The sequence below is a fragment of the Symphalangus syndactylus genome, chromosome 17, assembly GCF_028878055.3.
Source record: "Symphalangus syndactylus isolate Jambi chromosome 17, NHGRI_mSymSyn1-v2.1_pri, whole genome shotgun sequence".
Lineage (NCBI taxonomy): Eukaryota > Metazoa > Chordata > Mammalia > Primates > Hylobatidae > Symphalangus > Symphalangus syndactylus.
The window spans coordinates 89,445,596-89,468,869 of NC_072439.2; positions in this window are offsets into that span (position 1 = coordinate 89,445,596).

Here is a 23,274-nt window from a genome sequence, read left to right on the forward strand (position 1 = left end):
TGGCTTGGGATTTTTGGTTTCTGTATTTTGATGGTTTATGGATTTTTGCTTCTGATTTTTTGCCTTTTGCAAGTTTGTGGTGTTACGTAAATCACAGGATCGGCATCGGTTGGATTTTTTTGTACGTGCCTTTTCTTTCCCTATCTAATCCCTCAAGCGTTTTAAAGATGTATTATTTCAATACTAATACTATTGAAAGAAGCTTAAATTTTTGGCCATATGTAACAATCCCAGCCCCCACTTTTTTTTTTTTTTCCTTTGGTGCAATTTTCTTTTTCCCCTTGGACTTTTGCTGAAGTGTGTCTCTCCTGCACTTGAGAGAAATGCTCAAAGGATTTGTTTTGGTTTGGTTTGTTTCTTTCCAGGACAGCAAGTGGTGGGTTTAATCTGTTATTGTTGACTCTTAGGAAATTTCTTGTTGCAAGAAACGTGTGGGGGGGGGGAGGGTGGGGGTGGGGGGTGGTATGTGTGTGTTTTCTACAAAATTCTGTGAGCCAAATACCTGTTTGTGTTTTGTTTTCTCTTAAGGTCTTGAGATTATTTTTTCGAGGCTCGTTTCAAGGTCGTTGTAAAAAAATCTCTTCAGTCTGTGTTTAAGAGATCAGCCGGAGGGAATTCTAAAGGCCTGCCGTGCCAGTATCACAGATACTGCCTGTATTTAGAACAGACTGCCACAACTACAACGCACTATACGCAGCACAGTCTTCTTAGCTTTGAAGCTGAGTTGGGGGGCGGGGTGGGGGGGGGGAGAAGAAGGGAAAAATCTTTCCTTCTCTTTTTCTCTATTACTTTCTTTTTAAAGGCAATTGCAGTGCAGAATCATTTCATTGTGGGTCCTAGTTTGTTTGTTCAGAGCTGCTAGTTTCCTTATTTAAATGTTGGTTCGGGTTTTTTCCCCTCCTACTCATCCCTGAATAAGGGAGACTCTTGTTTCTTTTATGTCTCTCTCTTAAAAGAAGGGTGTGAGGGGAAAATAATATTTCAGATTCCTCAAGAATTAGCCCAAAATGTTTGGACCAGAAGCAGCTTTCAAAGGTCAGGCTGTTCTGTGCCTTGGCTATGAGAGTCCTTCAAGCGACTTATTAAATTACAGATGAATTCTTAAAGGTTCCACAAAATCTCGTCACTTGTTAATTTCTAATAAAGATATGTCTAAAATAATCTACCTATCTCAACCCAAAATTTGAGTTTATAATGGAGCAGTGATCAGAGCTGTGAAAGATTGCTGTTTGCTGGGATATTTGGAAAATCTCTTTCATTGAGAGTCCCATAAGAAGTTCCATCTATCACTGAAAATGTTGTTGGCAATGCACCCCCCTACCCCACAACACACACACATTTTTAAAGGCTATATTTTAGGTTTTAAAACCCAGAAAGGTGCAAAGAGGTTGATTATTTTCCACAAGGGCTGGAGCTTAGGAAATATGCGTTAAAGTGTCTGTCCCTGTGAAATCTGAATATTTTAATACTTATTGACAGATGGATTACTGCAGCCTCTGCAGAAAAGCCTGTCTTGTGAAGGGTTTTTGAAAAATATATATAGGCCTAATCCTGTCACTGTTGTTGAAATGTACATTTTACCCCCAAAGACACATGATATTGTCAAGTTCAGATTTATTCTGCCAGAAGGCTATCTGCTTTTTCATTTGAGTCCCCTTCCTTCTCATTTTCAAAGAAATTAAAATGATTCCCACTGGATGCAAAATGACACCCCGATTTTGCGGAAGGGATTTTCTTTGTGTGTTTATATGTGTGATAATTTTTTCTTTTATGAGTAGTTAGCACTTTAGGATTTCTCAGATGTATCTATATGGTTTGGAATGTGAATTGTATGGCTCTGCCCTACTATTAGTCCTTCAAAAGATTATTTTTATGATTTTTGGTCACTTTTTTCTTTGTCAAAACTGCTATTCAGCCTCATCCACCGCCCCCCCCAACCTGAAACGCAGCTTGTCCCTCCTGTGTTCTCTTTGCCACTCCACTCTTAGCCCCATGGGGGCGCTGCAGAGCAAAGGGAAATCTGCTCCCTAAGGCAGTAGTAGAACCAGCCAGCGTGGGGGCTGGGAAGGAATTCACCCTTCTCATACCTCAGCCCTCTTTAATTCTCTGCAGTGAGCCCCTAGAGGGAGAACCCACCAGGGCTGGTTCATATATAATTAACCTCATCACCAGGGACCTCAAATCTTCCCAGCATATTATTTCTGGGACCAAGTGCCAGAGTGCCACATTTTCCTACTGCTTTTTGCCAAATCAATGTGTTTACACTGAAAAGAAATTGACCGGAACAGAAGATCAGTTAGAAAGAAAGAGAAAATGATTATTGAAAATTTTCTAAAGATAGACACTTACTTTTCGGTGAGTCTCTTTTACTTTGAACTGAATGAAAGGTGAGGAAAATTGTGCACCCGCCTCTCAATCTCTTTTCAATTCCTAGGAAAGTAACTTTGTCAAATATTATACCAGTTGAATTTCTTCTAGAATGTCATTTCTTCTTTCATTCTTGACCTCTCCTCAGTATCCAGTTGGCATCACTATGTGGGCCTCCCTCACTCCCGCAGTGCCGTGTTACAGGATTAAAGAAAGGGCTGACTTGAATGTATTCTGATTCTTTTAAATCATCCTTAAGAAGCTCTAAAGAGTGATTCGATGTCTGGGGTCGTATGAATAATTTCTGCAGACTTGGGGGCACTACATATCAACTAGTCCCATGATTTAATGGTTACTGGCTGCTAATACTCAATAGAGGACCAGGCCAACCTCTTTGCCTCATGGACTGGGCATAAGAATCGATCCCTGATCATTGCTGCTGGGTAAATGTAAGCTTTACTACAAAATAAAATAGCCTGGTCCTAATATTACATCTACCTAAGGAAAAGAACAGACTTCACATCCAATTCCCCCTTGCAAAACCTTCCCCACCATTCAGTCATAGCCGAAAAAGAACCTATCCTTGGAATAAACATGGTTCTGTCCTCTTTCTAAGAGGGCTCACACGAGGAAGTTGGTTTCACCTGTCAGGAACCTCTGGCACCTTGGTAGGTCTTTAAGATACCACATCATAGGACTATAGATTTTAAAACTGGAAAGACTTTTTCAAATCAATCACCTTCTCTAGGCTTTCTTCTTTCAGGATTACAGGCTGGGTCTTCACTAGGCGCATGTGTGACCCCAGGAACACAACTGAAAATGGGTCTGCATGATTTAGAGGGTCACGGTAATCTGACAACTTGAGTCTGTAGGTGGGTATCTTGTGTCCTTGTAGAACTGAGAGAAGCAAGGCTGCCATGGTCTCTTTGTAAACTGCAAAACTCAGAGCCAACTCCAAATCATGATGAGTTTTGATGGTCATTTTGGTTTATTTATGCCTCTCAGCTACATTGAAGTTCTTGGCACTACTTTTGATAGATTTGGGAGATATTATCTATCAGACTTGTTAAATTTTACCTGTTCATTTTATTTCAAACCGTTCATTTAGAACTGTTGTAAACAAGCTTCTTGTAGTATCCTTGGAGAAAGAAAGCCGTTTTTAACATAGCAAGATGAGCAGAAAGTTTTGAGACATTAAAAAAATATATAATTTCCAGCCTTCTGAAAAGGAAGTATCAGTGTTTAATTTTCATCCATATGCTGCCTGCTTTTAGCCTTTATTGTTCTGAGATTTTTTTTTTCCCCTTAGAAACCTTTTCAGCCCGGCTCAGAGTTTACCCCCAAACACTATTTTTCCACACTTTTCTCACTTATTTAAAATGGAAATAAATATCAGGAGCTTAAAATAGAGAAGTGATGGGGGTTAGGGGGTGTGTAATGATTTGTTTATTGCATTCGATCGCTATTTTGAATAGCAGAGTTTTCACTTCCTATGAAACCTTAGCATGAAGGAAAGCAGCAGCTGGACTCTGAGAGGGATGAGGGAAGGAAAGCACTTGAATGTTTGTAAACTCAGGGTGGCTGGTCCACCCGCTGCCGTTGCCGGGCTGCTGGTTGCTGTACTTAGCTGTCTCTACTACCTAAGGCTAGAAGTGGAAAAACTTGATTTGCGTGTTGTGCCTGCATTTTTTTTTTCTTCTCCCCACCGCCCTCTTGTACACCTGACCATGCAGAAGCCTATCTGAAGCCAGCCCGATGGCAGGGAGAGCTGGAGAGCGGAAGAATGTGCGGAGGGAGGGAGGGCTCGGTACTTTTCCATTCACATCTCCACGGTGAATTTTCTTGTTTATTTCAACCTCCACCGGCAGAAACCTTTCAGCTGCCTGAAATTCAAGTCATTATACTGTTACCTGAGGTCAGACGACAGACACTTTGGTGCACGTTTCCTACATGCCAGTGTCTGTGTAACTTATGTACGTACAGAGACACAGACACACAAATGGGACTCCACGGGGGCACAGTGTGGGGAGAAAGAAAAAAAAAACCACTGTATTTGTTGCAAACACACACGCACACGCACACACCCTTGGTTTCTAATTACAGCTCTGCCTGAAACTCTTTATGGGACATTGAGCAAAGCCACTTGTGAGGGGACTCCGTTTCCTCAGCTGTGTGAAGGAATAGCCCCGATGATTTGCGGGATGCCGGTCTGCGCTTAGTTCTGTACCTTTACATTTCAATACATATTTACAGAACTGTGTGAGAGGAGTGGAAAGGAGCTGTGTGTATATGTGTACCTGGGGCTAGGGAAGGAGTTAAAATGTAAACTTCTAAGTAAAGAAGGCAGTCCCAGAATCCTCACTCTATCAATTTTTAACCAATTGTAGACCAAAGTCTGGGATTTTGCTGAATGAGTTCAAAAGCCAATTGAAGATTTTAAACGTTAAGAGGTGGAGGAAGTAGGTTCTAAGACCTTGCACCTTTGATCTCCAGCATTCATAATCAAATGTGACAGTTCCCAAGTGTCTTTTCTGCCCTGTATTTCCTTTTCTATTTTCCTTCCATTTGTTCTTGGAAAGTGTCCCCATCAATGATAGAAAGGAGATGACATTTGTACACTGGGTAGTATATGGATGTAAAAAACACATCATAACATTCAAGAGAAGGAAGGGAGGGAGGGAGAGCATAAGAGAGGGAGGGAGAGAGGAGAGAAGGAAGGAAGAGAAAAAGAAAAAAATAAAAACCTAGAGAGAGATTCCTGGTAAGAAACTTAGAGGTGGCTCAGCCATCACTGCATTAAAGGTAATTATTTGAAGTCAGAGGAAAAAGCAGATGAGGAGTTTTCCCTTACTAAAGGAAATAAAAAAGAGGAAGAAGTCTTGATCTATCAGAATATGAAACCAATGAAAGAGATACTTTCCATCAATATTTTTTATACTTTTTTGATCTTCATTCTTTAAAAAGAAAGGTCTAAAGTTTCTCAGGCCCGATTGTCTAGACAATCTAAAGCCTTTAACAGGCCTTGGCATTCCCAAAAAATAATAAAATGACTCTGATTTATTAGCAGTGACCTCCGCACCCCCATGCCTCCACTGGTTTAGGCTTTCTGGAATATTAGGCCTGTATACAAAGACTAGTGGAGCCAATTCTATTTCCCCAGTGTAAGTCTATTGAAAATTATAGTGTGCTAGAACTGGGAGGGCCTTTAGCCATTATCCAATCTGATGTTCCTGATTTTATATCATTGGAAATTGAGGCCCAGACAGAATCCACTTGCTATGTATGCCATAACACTAACACAGCTGGATTCAGAACTTTCATGCCCTATTTCTAAATCTGGTATGCTTTTCTTATGGCATATTATGGAAAGAGTGTATGGGGTTGGCAGCCTTGCAAGAGCCATTTGTTGTGGCCACACATCCAAAGAAGGCCTCAAATTTGGACTTTTGGGCCAGACACAATGACTCACAACTATAGTCTCAATACTTTGTGAGGCTGAGGTGGGAAGATCACTTGAGACAAGGGGTTCAAGACCAGCATGGGCAACATAGACCCTGTCTCTAAAAAAATGGAAAAAAAAAATAGCCAGGCATGATGGCACATACTTGTAATAATAGCCACTTGGGAGGCTGAGGCAGGAGGATTGCTTGAACCCAGGAGTTTGAGGCTGCAGTGAGCTATGATGGCAACACTCCAGCCTGGGCCACAGAGTAAGACCCTGTCTCAAAATAAATAAATAAATAAAATTAGACTTTTGATATTATCTCCACTGAGGCTATATACATCTCTCTTTCAATCCTAACAGGACTGAAAGAAGATAACCATCATATGCAAGTTTTGTGTGTGGGATCCAGTGTAGGACCACAGGCTCCTATGATACCATGATTGAATGTTGTTAATAATCTATAATTGTTTTATGAATAGTGCAGTTGTATTGTAGTTGTGTGGGTGCTGGTGTTAAAAATATAAGATTTAAAATATATTTGTCATAGCAACAAGCATACCTGGTGCTCAGATCTCAGTTTTGTTTTGTTTTTGTTTTTGACACAGAGCCTCACTCTGTTGCCCAGGCTGGAGTGCAGTGGCACGATCTCAGCTCACTGTAACCTCCGCCTCCCGGGTTCAAGCGATTCTCTTGCCTCAGCCTCCCGAGTAGCTGGGATTACAGCTGTGTGCCACCACGCCCGACTAGTTTTTGTATTTTCAGTAGAGATGGTGTTTCACCATGTTGGCCAGGCTGGTCTCAGTTTTAATTCCATCTCTCAGCAGCTGGAACCAAGGCTTCTTGGAGAAAGGGTTGAGTTCTAAAACTGGGGCAGGAAATACACAAATGAGAATGGAAGATCTTGTAGCACCTTAAAGTAAGGAATTATTCAAAAACAAAACTACATTGGTGAGAGATATTTCAAAAAGACACAGGAGCTACTTGAAGAGCTCCCAGTGGCCAAAGCTGCAACAATTTGAGCAACAAAATAGAATAGTATTTTGCATTATAACCCAGGGCTGGGTGCAGTGGCTTACACCTGTAATCCCAGCACTTTGGGAGGCCGAGGTGGGCAAATCACTTGAGGTCAGGAGTTCGAGACCAGCTTGGCCAACATAGTGAAACCCTGTCTCTACTGAAAATACAGAAATTATCTGGGCATGGTGTCGTGTGCCTGTAATCCCAGCTACTCGGGAGACTGAGACAAGAGAATCCCTTGAACCCGGGAGGCAGAGGTTCAGTGAGCCGAGATCGTGCCACTGCACTCCAGCCTGGGCAACAGAGTGAGGCTCCGTCTCAAAAAAAAAAAAAAAGTAATGAGTCCATACTAATATAAATAAATTATTAAGTAAATTAATAAACCAGAGAGAAAAGACAAACATCCTGTAATTCCAAATTTATTTATATAGATGTGCACAGGGATTCCAAATAATTGATACACATGTGCCAGCCTTAAGGAGGAGAAACAGAAACCGCCACTCTTTAATTGTGGGCTGTAGACAGTAACTTCCTCCTGGGAGTACATTCTGTATGGAAAGGTAGTCAGGGGAAAATAGCTTAAGAGAAGCCTGACAAACACTCTCTCAGCCAGGGGATTAAGACCAACATCAGGCCGGGAGCGGTGGCTCACGCCTGTAATCCCAGCACTTTGGGAGGCCAAGGCGGGCGGATTACGAGGTCAGGAGATCGAGACCATCCTGGCTAACACGGTGAAACCCCATCTCTACTAAAAATACAAAAAATTAGCCGGGCGAGGTGGCGGGTGCCTGTAGTCCCAGCTACTCGGAGAGGCTGAGGCAGGAGAATGGCGTGAACCGCGGGGGTCGGAGCCTGCAGTGAGCCGAGATTGCGCCACTGCACTCCAGCCTGGGTGACAGAGCGAGACTCCGTCTCAAAAAAAAAGACCAACAATGATAAATCATCTTGATAGCATATACTCTTGATATGATGTGATGAAAATTGTTCTTTCTCTCTGTGGTCCTGCTCTCATAATGCTAGTCTAATCATAAGAAAAACATCAGACAAATTCTAGTAGGGGGCGTCCTACAAAAAACCAGCAATCCTCAAACCCATCAAGGTCATCAGAAATAAGGAAAGTCTGAGAAATTGTCACAGACAAGGATTGGCATAAGGAGACATGACAACTTAATGTAATGTCGAATCTTAGATGGAATCATTGGCCACAAAAAGACATAAGATAAATCTAAACAAATCTGAATCAATGATGAACTTTAGTTAATAATAATGTACTGATATTGTTTCACTGTTACACGTGTACCATATAATGTATTATGTTAATCATAGGGGAAACTGGGCACAGGGTTATTCTCTGTACTATCTGCTCAATTTTTCTATTAATTGAAACATGTTCTTAAAAATTAAGTCTATTACCTGGAGGAGATATCTGTATCTATATATCACTATATATCACATAGATATATGATATATGTATCTATCTATATATCTATAGAGATATATATCATATATATATACACACCTGGAGGATATATATATATATATATATTCAATACCAGAAACCTCCAAAAAGTGACCCAGATCTCTCCTGAAATCTGGGAGATCCTGCTTCTCACTCATTTTCCTAGAATAGAGTCAGAGAAATGGGGCACCTCATTTATTCCTTTAGTTTACTAATTTACTCAATTTCTGTATGCCACCATCTGTATAACTAACCGGAGAATACTAGACAGGCACCAAAGGCAAAATGTTTTTGGGGTAGATGGCTCAAGCCACTTCATGGACCCCCGTATTCAAAATTTCTCTGTGGAAACCCGCTAAGGAAACAGTGCTCTCAAAGATCTTGTCATCAGTTTATATGGGGCATATAGAACTTAGAGATTCATTCAGGAAGTTGGGGGAGCCCCAAGAGATTCCAAGACTGTCTGCTATTTCATGGCACAACTCCAGTAGATCTGTGGATCTCATCAGAGTTGTGAGTCTGGGTGTCTACAGAGGAGAAGCACCTATCAGACCTCTTAACCCTATGAGTTTGTCTGCATTATCTGAGTACAACCCAATACTCTAAATTCTGAAAGCATCTATCTTCATCTTGCAGCTTACCAGTTCTACAGTTGAGAAAGGTCCAGAGAGGAAAGCAATTTGCAAAGACCACTTAGCAAATTAGTGGTAGAGCTGATTCCCATCACCAGTTTACCCCGAATCATTTATTCTGTTGCAGTATCCACTTTGGTAAACTGAGGCCTGTTATTGTATTGATGTACATTATGACTTCAAAAGTGCTTTTTTAATTTCTAACCAATTGTCAGTTATCAATGGCTTTTAGTTCTAATGCTGCACTTGAGTTTTAAGTGTCTCTTCCCTTCTTCCCTTCATGTTTTCTGACATCTATCGGCCTCTCTGCCAAGTAGTTGTAAGATCTTTGAACTAACACTTATATTCACTATGAAAGCCAACATTTAAATAACTCTTGGTGAAGTGCAGTGAGACTAGGTCCTACTGTGTTGATTAGTACGACTTTTTCAGATATATTGGCCACATATACCAAGAATCATAAATATAGTCAGACCCTTTGACCCAGAGATTCCACTTCTAGGAATCTATCTTTAATGCATTATTCAACATACAGGAAAAATCAATGAATGAGTATATGCATCCTAGCGCTGTTTCTAACAACAAAAAATTTGAACAGCCTACATGTCCTATCATGACTAGGTTGGAAGAAAGAATGTTGGGTGAAGAATGATTAAGTAAATTACAAAACAACTAATTTCAAAAAATTAGAATTGAAAAATACTTATGGTAATACGTAAAGTGGAAAGAAATAGAATATGTATATAGAGATATATGCATATTATATATATCTATATAATATTTGTATATAGTATGTTCACAGCAATTTTTAAAAATATATTCTTTGTGGAAAATAGACTGGATGTAAATAATAGTACACAATTGACAAAAATATGTACAGTAATTCTCTTAGAGTAGTAGGATTATTAACGCTTTTCTCGCCTTTATTCTTTTCTTTATCTTCCAAAATGCTTAATATCTATTATCTATCTGTCTGTCTGTCTATCTATCCCACAAACACACGCTCAAGAAATAAAAAGCCCTAATTGAAGTATTTTAAATGCAAGCAATTAGTCCCGTTATTCACAGGTTTGAATATCTGACTTAAAGTTGAAGGCACCTACATCTTTAGGGAGTGCAGCAAAAGTCAAAAGTATCCACACACTCTTGGAGAAGACCTTTCACTTTAGGAGACATTTGTCTCCATGCCAACAAAATGTCACTCTTTCTGAACACATTGACCATGATAAGATGCAGTAGACTCTGTAGGTCTTGCACCCTTGATCATACTGTGATTATCTTGTTTTTTGGTGTTTCATGGCATTTGCAAATGTTAAAGGTTCTCCTGGTTATCATATGAGGCCATTCATGAGCTCTCCTTATAGATAGAACTTTTTGGGGGACTATAGGTGACTATTTAACATTTTTATAATGTTTGGCCAGTGAATGCTGAGGAAAAAAATTTCAAATGAACTATCTCAATGTTTTTTTCATCAGAGAATCACAGAGCTGATAAGAAGACCCATTCATTGGGTCTCTGGTCTTAAAGAAGGGCATAAGGGTAGGCATCAGAATCTAAAGGCTATGGTAAAAGAAAAGTGTGAGCAAAAAAAAGAAAAAGAAAAAAACGAAAGGAAAAGAAAAGAAGAGGGGAGGGGAGGAGAGGAGAGGGAAAAGGAGGAGAAGAGAGAAGAGGAGAGGAGAAGAGAGGAGAGGAGAGGAGAGGAGAGGAGAGGAGAGGAGAGGAGAGGAGAGGAGAGGGCAAAAGAATCTAAGGGCGAGGGTAAGAAGCATATGGGCCTGATAAGGCCCTTCTCCCTTCAACTGCTGATGGGATTCTGCATGCTCAGCTCATTCTCTTCACTCTCACATTCACTCCTTCAAACAACATGCATTTCACTGACTGTTTCTTGTGAGGTAGACACTGTGCTAGATGCTAGTGAAACAAATATGAATAAAATACGGGCCCCTGACTCCACAGGGCACATAGTCTACTGAGGAAACAACAGCCCAGAAAGGTTCTGAAACTTGCTTTAGGTTATGCAAAAGATAGTCCTTGAGCCAGGATTGGCCTCCAAATGTCCGGATTCTGCTCCCAGTAAAACTCTACAGCCCCTTCTCAGAGGCAGTTCCCTGACCCCAATCCCCCGTCAGGGTGAAGCATTGAGTCCTTCCCTGTGCAGGTTCAGCCACTTTGAGTGCTTCCTCTAGTATTTATTGGAATGATGGGTAACCCAGCCACATCAACATACCATTGAATGGCAACCAGCACCTAACGCAGGAAGATCTGCAAAAGCCTGGGACACAACAGAACCTCAGCTTTCTCTACACCATCATCACCATGTTGTCTCAGCCTTCGGGCCAGAGCCTTACTGCAAGAATGCTCATTCCCCCAGTGAGACTAGAGCCCTGTATTGGACTGCGGGCCTCTACTCCTGCTTAACTTTTGTCAGCCCTCTCATTGGAGAGCCTGGTCCTGATTTCGATAGCTTCTTGTGTTTGGTACCCATCAGATTCTACCATGAACAGACAGATCACCCAGCATTATGCTATTCCAAAGCACACAACCTCAATTAATGTCCACAGTCTGGACTCCAGAACCAAACACCACCCCTATTAGGGACTTGACACATAGTAGATCCTGATGCCTACCAACTGAAACCAACTTCACCTCAGCCTTCTGGGCATTCCACACCTTTGGGTGATAGACTGACAACAGGTAATACCTCCAGGTGCCAGGTCTGCACCCAGACCAATTTCCACAGCATCCTAATTTCCATGGCCCATCCTGCCTCAGGGTTGGGTCTGTCTGCCAGAAGTTGTAACCACTTATTTTCTGTGGCCAGACAAGAGCAAGATGACATAATGGCACATGCATAATGCCACCAGACAAGATTTAAGCAATGTTACAATTAGCTGAAGTCCAGCAGCTTTCAATATCTAAACATCAAGTTGTTCAGACCAACCTTGCCCTTTGGAGGCACTGGCACTAAAATGCCAGCAAACTGCTCAGTAGGAAATGGGACAGAAAAAATATTAGTAATGATGCTAATGAAGGCCACAATTTGGGAAGGCATATGAAGAAGACTTGATGATTTCGTGATGAATCAATCAATCAAGCCCTTCAGGTCCTCTCACTTCTTTCCAGCCTTATCTCCTACTACAATTTTCTACACCAGATTCCTCAGCATTTTCCAAGGATCCATGCACTTTCCTCCTCTCCAACCCAAGCCTTGCTCTCTGCCTTTCTTTGCTAAGCTATAAGCTTCTCAAGGACAGATATTTTGTTTTCGTTTTCTTAGAATTGTGTTCATTACATGGTGCTCACTTAGACAATGTTGATTCAACTAAAGTAGGTAAAACTGAAATAGAATTCAATGTGGGATCTGAGAATCCGGGTTTCAGTTAAATCTCCACAACTGACTAACTCCTGTGGGTCTGTTTCTTGTTCCCTAAAATGGTACTTTCTGTAAAGGGTGTACATTGCAGGATCTTCATGGGAATCAAGCACAATGGAGGAGAAAATACTTTGAAAATCATAATGCACAGTTCTAAGTGACTGATGAATGAATGGATGGACTAATAATGAGTGAACTATTGTAGTTAAGTAAAGCCATCAGGTTATTAAGTAACAGATTCTGAGGCTTGGATTGTATCTGGAGAACAATGTATTTAAAGTGTCCTGTCTTGACTTTGTAACCATCCTCAAATACAATTATTTCACTTCCCAAAATCTTTTAACCCTTTAAGTATAGGAAGACATATATTGCTACTAAGGATTCATACTGATCCAAAGAGAATAAAAAAAAACAAACCACCAGAAAGCCTGCTTGTTCTTGAAATGCAGAATTGGAAATGAACCATTTCCCAGTAGTGGGAACTGAAATCCAGTATTAGATCCTCCTTTTTGGTACCTTCTTCCTCTTTCTTCCCCCTCTTTTTACCTTAGCTCCTCCCCATCCCTCTCCTCTACCCAAATGGAAAAAAAATCAGTTGTTTTGAGCTAACTTCAGTGTTAGATAAAGGTATAAGCAAAAGCCAAATTTATTAGGGCTGTTTTCTAAGATCAACAAGGTGGTTATTTATAAATTGCTTAAGCAATTGAGTTGATGAGTGAGTTATCAAAACAAAGAGTTAGGTAATTTCTTATCAAAAGCCTAAAAGACAGGAAATGCCTTGGTCCTGCTAAGAGAATTCCTAAATCTGTCCTTTCAACCTCTGCAACAAATGCAGAGTGGATCCCATGAATGTCAAGGTGAATATAAGAAGGGATTTGGAGCAAGTTGGTTTTGATAGGAATGAAAGAAAATACGAGCACAAGCCAGACAACGGTGGCTCATGCCTGTAGTTCCAGTGACTCAGGAGGCTGAGATGGGAGGATCTCTTGAGGCCTGAAGTTCAAGGCTGCTGTGAGCTATGATCATGCCACTGCACTTCAGCCTGAATGACAGAATGAAACCCTGTCTTCAAACAATGACAGCAAACCCAAAATGACGAGCATAGGGACTGGAGAGAAGTAGTAAGGACTTTTCATTCCAGTAACTGAATCAGGCAACCAACAGGCAGATGAAGCAACAGACGTTTATTAGTGTTTTAAGAAAAAAATAACGAGAGAAAAACTACTCAAAACCCATTTCCTACTTTCTGTAGTCTGTAACAGTAGGTAACTAAATGGAATAAGAAGTCCAGTAGACTCAACAGGAATAGGTACATGACAACTTCCACAGAGACCAGGCATGTCGGGTGGTGGTAGCACAGGAAAACTCCTGGAATCAGGAGCTGTCTGCTCACACTTGCCAATTTTGCCAGCACCAAGCCCATGCTTATTTATTTTTGGATTTCTAGAGGTGGGAGGGAGAGAATGCTGATGTATATGGCATAAAAACTGCAATCTTAAAGATTAAAATAAATTAATGAAAACTTTTTTTAAATAAACATAAAAATTCCAAAGTGGATGAGCTGGGACAAAATCAGGAATCCTGGGTAACGTTCATGCTGAGTGAGGCTAGGCACCTCCTCTATATAGTTTCTTTCTTTTCTTTTTTTTTTTTTTTCGTTTTTCCACCCATTCTGTTCCCAACACCTCTCACCCAAACATACCTGTGGAAGCCACATTCCTTCATAAAGCTAAATATAGCTAGGGGGAGCAAAGCACAGGGGACATCATACCAAACTTCCCTACTCAACCCTGAAAGCCTGGAAGGTTCAGTAAGAGAATGGAGGAGTGCTACAAGATACTAGGAGTTAAGAACTGAAAAAATTAGAGAAACGGGACATAGTCAACTCTATTTCCTCATTCATTGCCCACTTGATTGCACTTTTTCAGCATGGAATAAACATATATTCATATCATTAGATCTTACTAATATGCAAGCACAAAGGTTATAAACTTAACCACCGATCATGAATTGAGCACCTACTCTATGCTAAGCACTGGGATAGACTTTGCAGATGCAAAGAACAGTGCAGACCCATTCCTAGGGGAGCTCTGAATACAGTTGAGTAGACAAGCATTACACAAGCAAATCCACAGGTGAGTATTTTATTATGAAGTATGATAACTGAGATACAGGAAATCGGGTGCTATAAGATAAGGGAAGGGCCGGGCGTAGTGTCTGACACCCATAATCCCAGCACTTTGGAAGGCTGAGGCAGGCGGATCACCTGAGGTCAGGAAATCGAGACCATACTGGCCAACATGGTGAAACCTTGTCTCTACTAAAAATACAAAAATTAGCTGGGTCTGGTGGTGCGCACCTGTAATCTCAGCTACTCAGGAGGCTGAGGTAGGAGAATTGCTTGAATCTGGGAGGCAGAGGTTGCAGTGAGCCGGAATCATGCCACTGCACTCCAGCCTGGGTGATACAGCAAGATTCCATCTCAAAAAATAAAACAAAACAAAAGACAGGGGAAGGAGATAATTTACTTACATGTACAGAGCTCTCTAGTAAACTTTAAACTGGGATTTGAAAAAGGAAGATGGGTTAGTCAGGCCAAGAGTGAGGGGAAAGTGTGCCAGGCAGAGGAAACAGAGACCAGACAACACTAAAGTGAGTAAAATTGTGACATGTTCAGAGACCTGAAAGAGGCCAGCACAGTGGAAGATGAAGTTGGAGGGAGAATCAAGATCATTTAGGCCTTCATAGACCATGGTCAGGAATTTATAGTTTAAGTGTATCAAGAAGTCATTTAAGAGTTTTTTGCAGGATGGTGACATGATTGACATAATCTGTTTTACATTTTAAGAAAAGAATCAGTCTGGGTGAGGTGGTTCACGCCTGTAATTTGGGAGGCCGAGGCAGGCAGATCACTTGAGGTCAGGAATTTGAAACCAGCCTGACCAACATGGAGAAACCCCCATCTCTACTAAAAATACAAAATTAGCTGGGCATGGTAGCACATGCCTATAATACCAGCTACTCAGGAGGCTGAGGCAGGAGAATCGCTTGAACCCGGGAGGCGGAGGCTGTGGTGAGCCAAGATCGCATCATTGCACTCCAGCCTGGGCAACAAGAGTGAAACTCCCTCTCAATAAAAAAATAAATAAATAAGAAAGAAAACGATCCCAGCTATTGTGTAGAAGATGAATTAGAAATGGACAAGAGGCAATTTTCTAAGTGACTATTGTAGGAGTCCTAGTGAAAGATGAAGGTGGCTTGGACTACACACCTTTGACACATAGGTGGTGAGGTGTAGAAATATTTGAGAGACACTTTGAAGTTAGAACTGGCAAAATTTAACAATGAATCAGATTGAGCCAGAGTGTGTGGTAAAAGAAAGAGAGGTATCAAGAATGAATCCCAAGTTTCTGAATTGGGCAGCTGGGCGAACGTGTTTCCACTTACTGAGTTAAAAAAAAAAAACCAAAAACAAAAAAAAAAAAACCACCGTAAAATGAAAATCTTTTGGAGGTGGAGAAATTGGCGAAAACTCTGTTTTGAACAACTGAGGTAGATGTCAAAGTAGGCAAGGTGATATTCAAGACTTGGATTCAAAAGAGATGTCTGGCTTTGAGATATGCATTTGCGATTCATCAAAATAGAGGTAGTATTTGAAGCTAGAAGAAAGAGTTGGCTTTCATAACAGACCAGGTGTTAAAAAATAGACCCAAAAAGCAGGGAAAGTGGAATGGTCCTTAGAAATACTCAAGTTCAAACTCATTTCTTGACTGATAGTGAAATTGGGGCTTTGGGGAGGAAAGTCACTGGTGGAAATGGGGTTGGTAAGAAACTAGCTCTCCCTTCTCCTGGCCCAGGATAGTTGTTGTTGTTTCACAATATTTTCACCACATTTGACATCAAAATGGTTGAGACTGAGAAGCACTTTCTATGAGATACATTCTAGAGACGTGGCTTATGGTTTTACCTCCTCATTTATATTCTCACCTGCTGTATTGCGAACTACCACACTCTTATAACTGACTTGTTCCCCTCTGCCTTTAGTCAACTTGGAACCTTTTTCCCTGGTTCCTTACTTATTGAAAAAGAAGGTACAATCATCCCAAATGAACATCCCTTGGCAATTTGATGTTGAGAGGGTCCAAATCTTAGAGAGATGACTGAGCTGCTGAACACACATCCCTGTGCTGTTTCATCCTACTCAGCTTAGCACCTATGACCCCCTGTGACTATTTAGTAATTGCACTGTCTCTCCTCTTGAATGTGAGTGCCTGGAAGCCAGTAGCTATTTGTTTCTTCTCCTTGTTATCTTAATCCTTGCCTGGTGCCTGAGATAAGCAACTTACCCATCTCATACATGTGTTGAAGGAAGGGGACCCAATAGACTGAGACTTTTATTGGAGTTTATGCACCTTTATTTATCTTCCCATATTTTCAAGTAAATACACTTAGTTAGCACACACTGTGTGTCAGGGAGAGTGCAAAAGGTTGTAATTTTGTTCAGTCTTGAAAATGTAGTTATTATGTAGAGGGTGTTATTAGCTGTTATACAATATATTTAGGCTTATTCATGTGTATACATTTGCTTTGCATACCTTCCATCCAATTCAACAAATATTTAATGTACACTGACCGTGTGTACAGAGGTAAAAGAGCAAACCTCTGTCACTTAGGGCCCCAAAGCTGGTGGGGGAGGGAGATATAAACAAACACACAAGCAATGACCAGAGCTACTGCTGAGCTACAATCAAATATACTTTGGTTGAATACGAGAACATGATTGCTTCAGAGATATAAGAAAGTTTCTTGGAGGGGTGAGATTTGAACATAATAATAAAATAATGCAAAATGATAAACATATTCTTGAAATAATAGACATCAAAACAATAAGCATAGCCTTGAAATAATTATGGCTAGCATTTTATATAGTATGGAGTATATACTGTTCTAAGTACTTTACACTTGTTAATTTAATCCTTACAACAATCGTATGAAATGGGTATTGTTTTATCCCCATTTTACAGACTGGAAACTGAAGCACAGCAAGATGAAGTAGCTTGCCCAAAGTCAAGCAACTAATAAAAAGCAGTTCTGGGATTTGAACCCTAGCAATCAGAAGACTTTAATCTTAGCTATTAATGTTTTACTGCCTTATGAATGAAGGATAGAACTTCAACAGGCAGGTTAAAGAGAGGAAATATGGGGAGGGAAGCCTTTCCATACAAAAAGAAGGGCTGAAACCATGGCACAGGGATTAGACATACACCTAATAATGTTTTATTTTGTTTGAGCTATCTAGTTTTCAAAGGACTTTCTCAGCCATTCGTTAATTGTTTCTCATCATGACTCTGTGAAGTATGTGGCAATTGTTACTCTCATTAGAAGATAAGAGAATTTGGACCCAGAATGGGGAAGGCACTGGGCTAGTGAGCAGCAGAATGAGGTTCAAAACCTGGTCCTTTTACTTCAAACAAGAGTCCCAACAACTAATACATTTGCTCAATGCTCTGAGCAAAGCTCTGTGCTAACCTTTTCCTGTATCTTCTAATTTCGTTCCCATGATAGCCCTGAGAAGTAGATGTTATTGCGTTTCAAAAGGGGAAACAGTTCAATTCTGCGTCTACTGGGAACCCTGAGAATGGAGTATTACCTGTGCATTAGCACATGCAGCTTCTCTGAAAATGGAAAATCCCAATTAATGTCTTTGCCAAAATCTTCCAGTCACTCCTGCATGTGGCCAACTTTCCTGCATGGTGAAAGTCAACATTCAAATGTGAAACTTGGCTTCAGTTTCCAAAAACTGATTGCATTATTAGGAACTAGTTTCTGAAAGTGGGCTTTGTGAATCTATGTGGGAAGGGTTACGATTCAGACTGGATGATAATTTGGTGCAATTACTAAAATACTTGACACAATTCTGGACTGCACTGGCGGCAATACCATCTCCAGCTCAGTGAGCACCCATTGTGTAGGGCATAGTTCTAGGCCCCCAAGGGAGAATATAAATCAGTGTCTTGAGAGAGTGGCTCTATCATGGATCCAGCAGCAAGCACGTCAAATGCTAAAGAAAGACAGTCAGGTAGGAGCTGGGTAAAAATTCACAGCCAGCCCCACAGCCTCAGGCAACAAGGGCTGAATTCCCAACCATCGGCTTTGTTTATGCATGTTTAGTCCGGGAACAAAGTATGGAAGGCTCTGTGTTCAATCCTGTTGTCTTCCGACTTTGATTAGGGTTCTTAGGAGAGAGAGTCATGACCTCAGCCTGGAATGGCAATATTTAAAAGAGACAACAAAAAAGAAAGATAAGATGACTAAAGCTCTTAGTTCAAGAGGAGGGAGAAGGGACAGAGTGAATTTGGGAAGTTTACACTTGATTTTTAAGGCCAAGTGTATCATGAAGAGCCTCGTTTTTGAATGCTGTTGTCAAGCCTTTAAAAGTCTTCCCTGTGTGCTGATTGACAGCCAGAGGTATGGGATTATTTCCTCTATGCCTCTTGCCTTGGTTTGCTCATTTGTAAAAGGTGAAAGCAACTACTGCCTTGCAGGTATTAAGGATTAAATGCAGCAAAGCATAGTAAATGTCTTGTAAACATAAATGTGTACAAAGTAGACTGTTTTATATACTGTCCAGCTATCCCAGCTTTCTGGTAAAAAAATGGGACTAGACAGTTAGACTTATTGAATGGAATCTTAGATATTGTCTGATCCAACACCTGAATGTGGCAGGTGAGGACGGGAGGAAGCAGTCTGTGCCTGGCCCAAGGGTAACCAGGACGTTAGAGACAAAGGGAGAATTTGTAGGTATGAGGAAGAATGAAATACTGAGAAACAGTGTGAGCTGGTACTCAGCCTGCTGAGCCCCTTCCAGTGTAATCTCATTTCATCCCGACAGGAGACATGCAGGTCAGGTATCTTCATTTCATAAGTCAGGAGCCAGAGGTTCAAAATGCAAATAGACTCCCTGAGATGAAGAGCCAATAAGCAGATGAAGGAGGTTCAAACCCAGGTTGAAATAATTCCAAAGTGCACGCAATTGACTTTATACCATCCTACCAAATTTTCTGTATCTTTGCCAATACCTATTTCTGAGGGTGTCCATAGCACCTACAGAAAACAGTGGCGGCTAGAGAGGGAGTTTTTTATTTCTATTTTTTTTAAACATCTGCCTATGAATCACCGTGTAACTTTCCTTTATGCAGTTCAGTCTTCAATCTAAAATGGCTAAATGCACCAGATGACCCAAGCCTCCTTCACCCCTCACATCCTGTGATTGTTGAGTCACACCAAAGGGAAAATGGTCCTCCTTTGCCTCCAAATTCGAGCAATTCTAAACTATACAAATGATTTATTTAAAATTGTATATATGCCTTTTTTGGTTATCTGAGGCAAGTGCAAAGAGATATGCCTTCTGTTTCCTTTCATCAGCACCCAGTAGGTACCCCGTAAATTTTCTGGTGCATTCATTTTCCAAGTAAGCATTCTGTCAGCATCCTATACATGATTACAGGCTATTTTGGGAGACATTTCTCTGACATCTGGGTCCTGTATCCATCCATCTGTACATTCATCATCTATACAAATGAACTTACATACATAATTATCAAAACAATACTGTTACTATACATGCTATATATATACATACAGATATATGCATATATTCAGTGAACTTTTATTTTATTTTATTTTATTTTATTTTATTTATTTTTTGAGACTGAGTCTTGCTCTGTCGCCCAGGCTGGAGTGCAGTGGCGCGATCTCGGCTCACCACAAGCTCCGCCTCCCGGGTTCAGGCCATTCTCCTGCCTCAGCCTCCCGAGTAGCTGGGACTACAGGCGCCTGCAACCAGGCCCGGCTAATTTTTTGTATTTTTTAGTAGAGATGGGGTTTCACCACGTTAGCCAGGATGGTCTCGATCTCCTGACCTCGTGATCCGCCCGCCTCAGCCTCCCAAAGTGCTGGGATTACAGGCGTGAGCCACCGCACCCAGCCTCAGTGAACATTTATTAAGCCCCATTATGTGACAGGCAGCAGGTAACTTGCTGCAAAAGTGTTGCTAGTTAAAATCTAGACTAGGTTTACTAATCATTCAAAATAATCATATTTCTTATACCACTGCTTTTTTTTTTTTTTTTTGACAGAGTCTCACTCTGTTGCCCAGACTGCTGGAGTGCAATGGCTTGATCTCTGCTCACTGCAAGCTCCACCTCCCGGCTTCAAGTGATTCTCTGCCTCAGCCTCCCGAGTAGTTGAGATGACAGGTGCCCGCTACCACACCCGGCTAATTTTTGTATTTTTGGTAGAGATGGAGTTTCACCATGTTGGTCAGACTGGCCTCAAACTCCTGACCTCAAATGATCCACCCGCCTCGGCCTCCCAAAGTGCTGGAATTACAGATGTGAGCCACCATGCCTGGCCTTTATACCACCGCTTAAAAAAAAAAGATTCTGATGCTTAGAAAGACCAGTGGACATTGATCCAGCTTTATTATTCTTACACTCTTACTAAAACTTTAACTCAAAATCTTCGTTTCTTCTAAATTGTTACCAGGTACTGCTGAAGGGAAGCATTCATAGCACAAGGCAGTGACCTAGACAAGGGTTAGGATTCACGGGTTTAGATGCACACTGACCTTCCTTTTCACTTTCGGAATCGTGTTTAATAGCTCAGTCTGTTATCTGCTTGGGCCCCCCAATGTTAGACTTATGTATTATTCACTTGCCCAAATATAGGTAACTGGGATAGTGCTGCTGCTGCTGCTGCTGCTGCTGCTGCTGCTTAATTATTTGCACCAAGGTGTCTGAAAAGGTAGCCTACTGAAAGAGCAAGGCTCTTGAGACAAAATGGTTTCTTCTGACTCTGACACCAAATACTTGTATGACAATAAGCAAGTTACTTAACCTTTCTGAGCATTGGTTTTCCTACCTTTGATGAGTGAGATACTAATATTTAACTCATAAATTTTTTATAAGGGTGAAAGGAGAAGAATTAATCACTAGAACCTGGTGCACGAGGAATAAATAGCTCCTCATTTGCACACTGACACATCCCCAGGAAGGTACACCTTCCAATTCCTCCTCCCATGTAGTTCCCATATGTGAAAGCTGAATGATGAAGGATTTCTGAACTAGTCACCAATTGGAATCCTCTAGCCCTTTCCTTACCACTATGGTGAATAATCTGTACATGACTCTGAGTAATTATTTCAGCCATACGCAGATGCGTTTTACTAATCCGCGTTATAATCATCCAACTTTCACTGTGTGAAGCATTTTTCCATTTGTTGCCTCATTTGATCTTCACAACAGCCCCAAGAGAAACACAAGCCAGTGTTGTTATCCTTCTTTGACAGATGGGCAAGCAGAGGGTTAGAGAGGTAAAGCGGCTTGTTAGATTTCTAGATTCAGTCTATGACTCTGAATTCCATCCATGAGCTTTCTATTATACCAAGCAGCCACAGGATTGTTACCACATCCTAAAAGACACTAGATATTCTGGAAGAAACAAAACCAGGAAGGTGAAGGCTGATGGAGAACAGGTCAGTTAGTCCAGCCCTAGCCATCCCCACTGGGCTCCCACCCAGGCCTTTGCTGAGTGTCCCTCTCTCCCAAGCACTTCTTTCTCAGGCTATTTGTTTGCTCAGATCCTCTCCATGGCCAGTAACATAGCTCAAACCCAGGTTCCTCCATGAAGCTGTTGGCCAACCATCCAACCCAGTTCTTCAATTAATATTTACTGAATACCCTCCACTGTGCTCCACTGCCCATGTGGAGTTTTGTTCTAGTGGAAGGAAATAATCAATAAACTCAATAGTAAATATGTATGGTTTTGTTTTGTTTTGTTTCTGAGAATGGGGTCTCACTCTGTCACCCAGACTGGAGTGCAGTGGCACAATCACTGCTCACTGCAGCCTCACCCTCCCAGGCTCAAGTGATCCTCCCACCTCAGCCTCCCAAGTAGCTGGGACTACAGGTGTGTGCCACCATGCCCTGCTGATTTTCTTGATTTTTTTTTGTAAAATGGAGTTTCCTATGTTGGTTGGTCTTGAACTCCTGAGCTCAAGCGTGAGACCAACCTGGGCAACATAGGAGATCAAAGTGTTGGGACTACAGTCAGGAGCCACCACGCCTGGCTTGTATATTTTTGATGGTAATAAATGTTGAAAAGGAAAAAAAAAAAAAGCAGGGAAAGGGGGATAAGACATATATGAAGGGACAAATGCAATCTAAATAAGATGGCTGGGAAAGGCTTCACTGAGCATTGGACATTGGATTAAAGACTGAGAAGAGGTGAAGGTGAGAACCATTTGGATATCTAGGTAAGAATATCAGGCAGAGGGAAGTGCAAGTGCGCGGGTCCTGGGCCAGATTATACCTGGAGGGTTCGGAAAGGCTGGTGTGGTGGGGGCAGTGAGGGAGGGCAGAGCAGGGGGAGATGAAGATGGAGAGAAAAAAAAAGACACCTCATATGGCTTTGGAAGCCCTATCAATTTGGATGAGGTGGAAAGCCGCTGAAGGCTTAGACAACATTTAAATTTTACTTTCACAGAATCCCTCTGGGTGCTCTGTTGAGAAGGGCAAAGTGGAAGCATAGAGGCTGTTTAGGAAGAAATTATCATAATCCTGGAGAGAGACAATGATGGCTTGGACTGGGAGGTAGTGAGAAATGCTTGAATTCCTGCACGTATTTTCAAGTCAGAGACAATAGTATTACTGATAGATTTGAAGTGGGTTATGGAGAAACAGGAGTCAAAGATGGCTCCCAGTACTTGGACCTGAGCAATTGTAACAAATGGGCTTGTTATTTACTAACATAGGAAAGACTTTAGGTAGAGCAGATTTGAAGGAGTTAGGGGCATATCAGGAACTCCCATTTGTATATGTTCAGTTAGAGAGGCCTAATAGACATTCAAAGGCAGATAACTCAGCAGGCACATGGATTTCTGAATCTAGAGTTCTGAAGAGAAATCTAAGCTGGAGA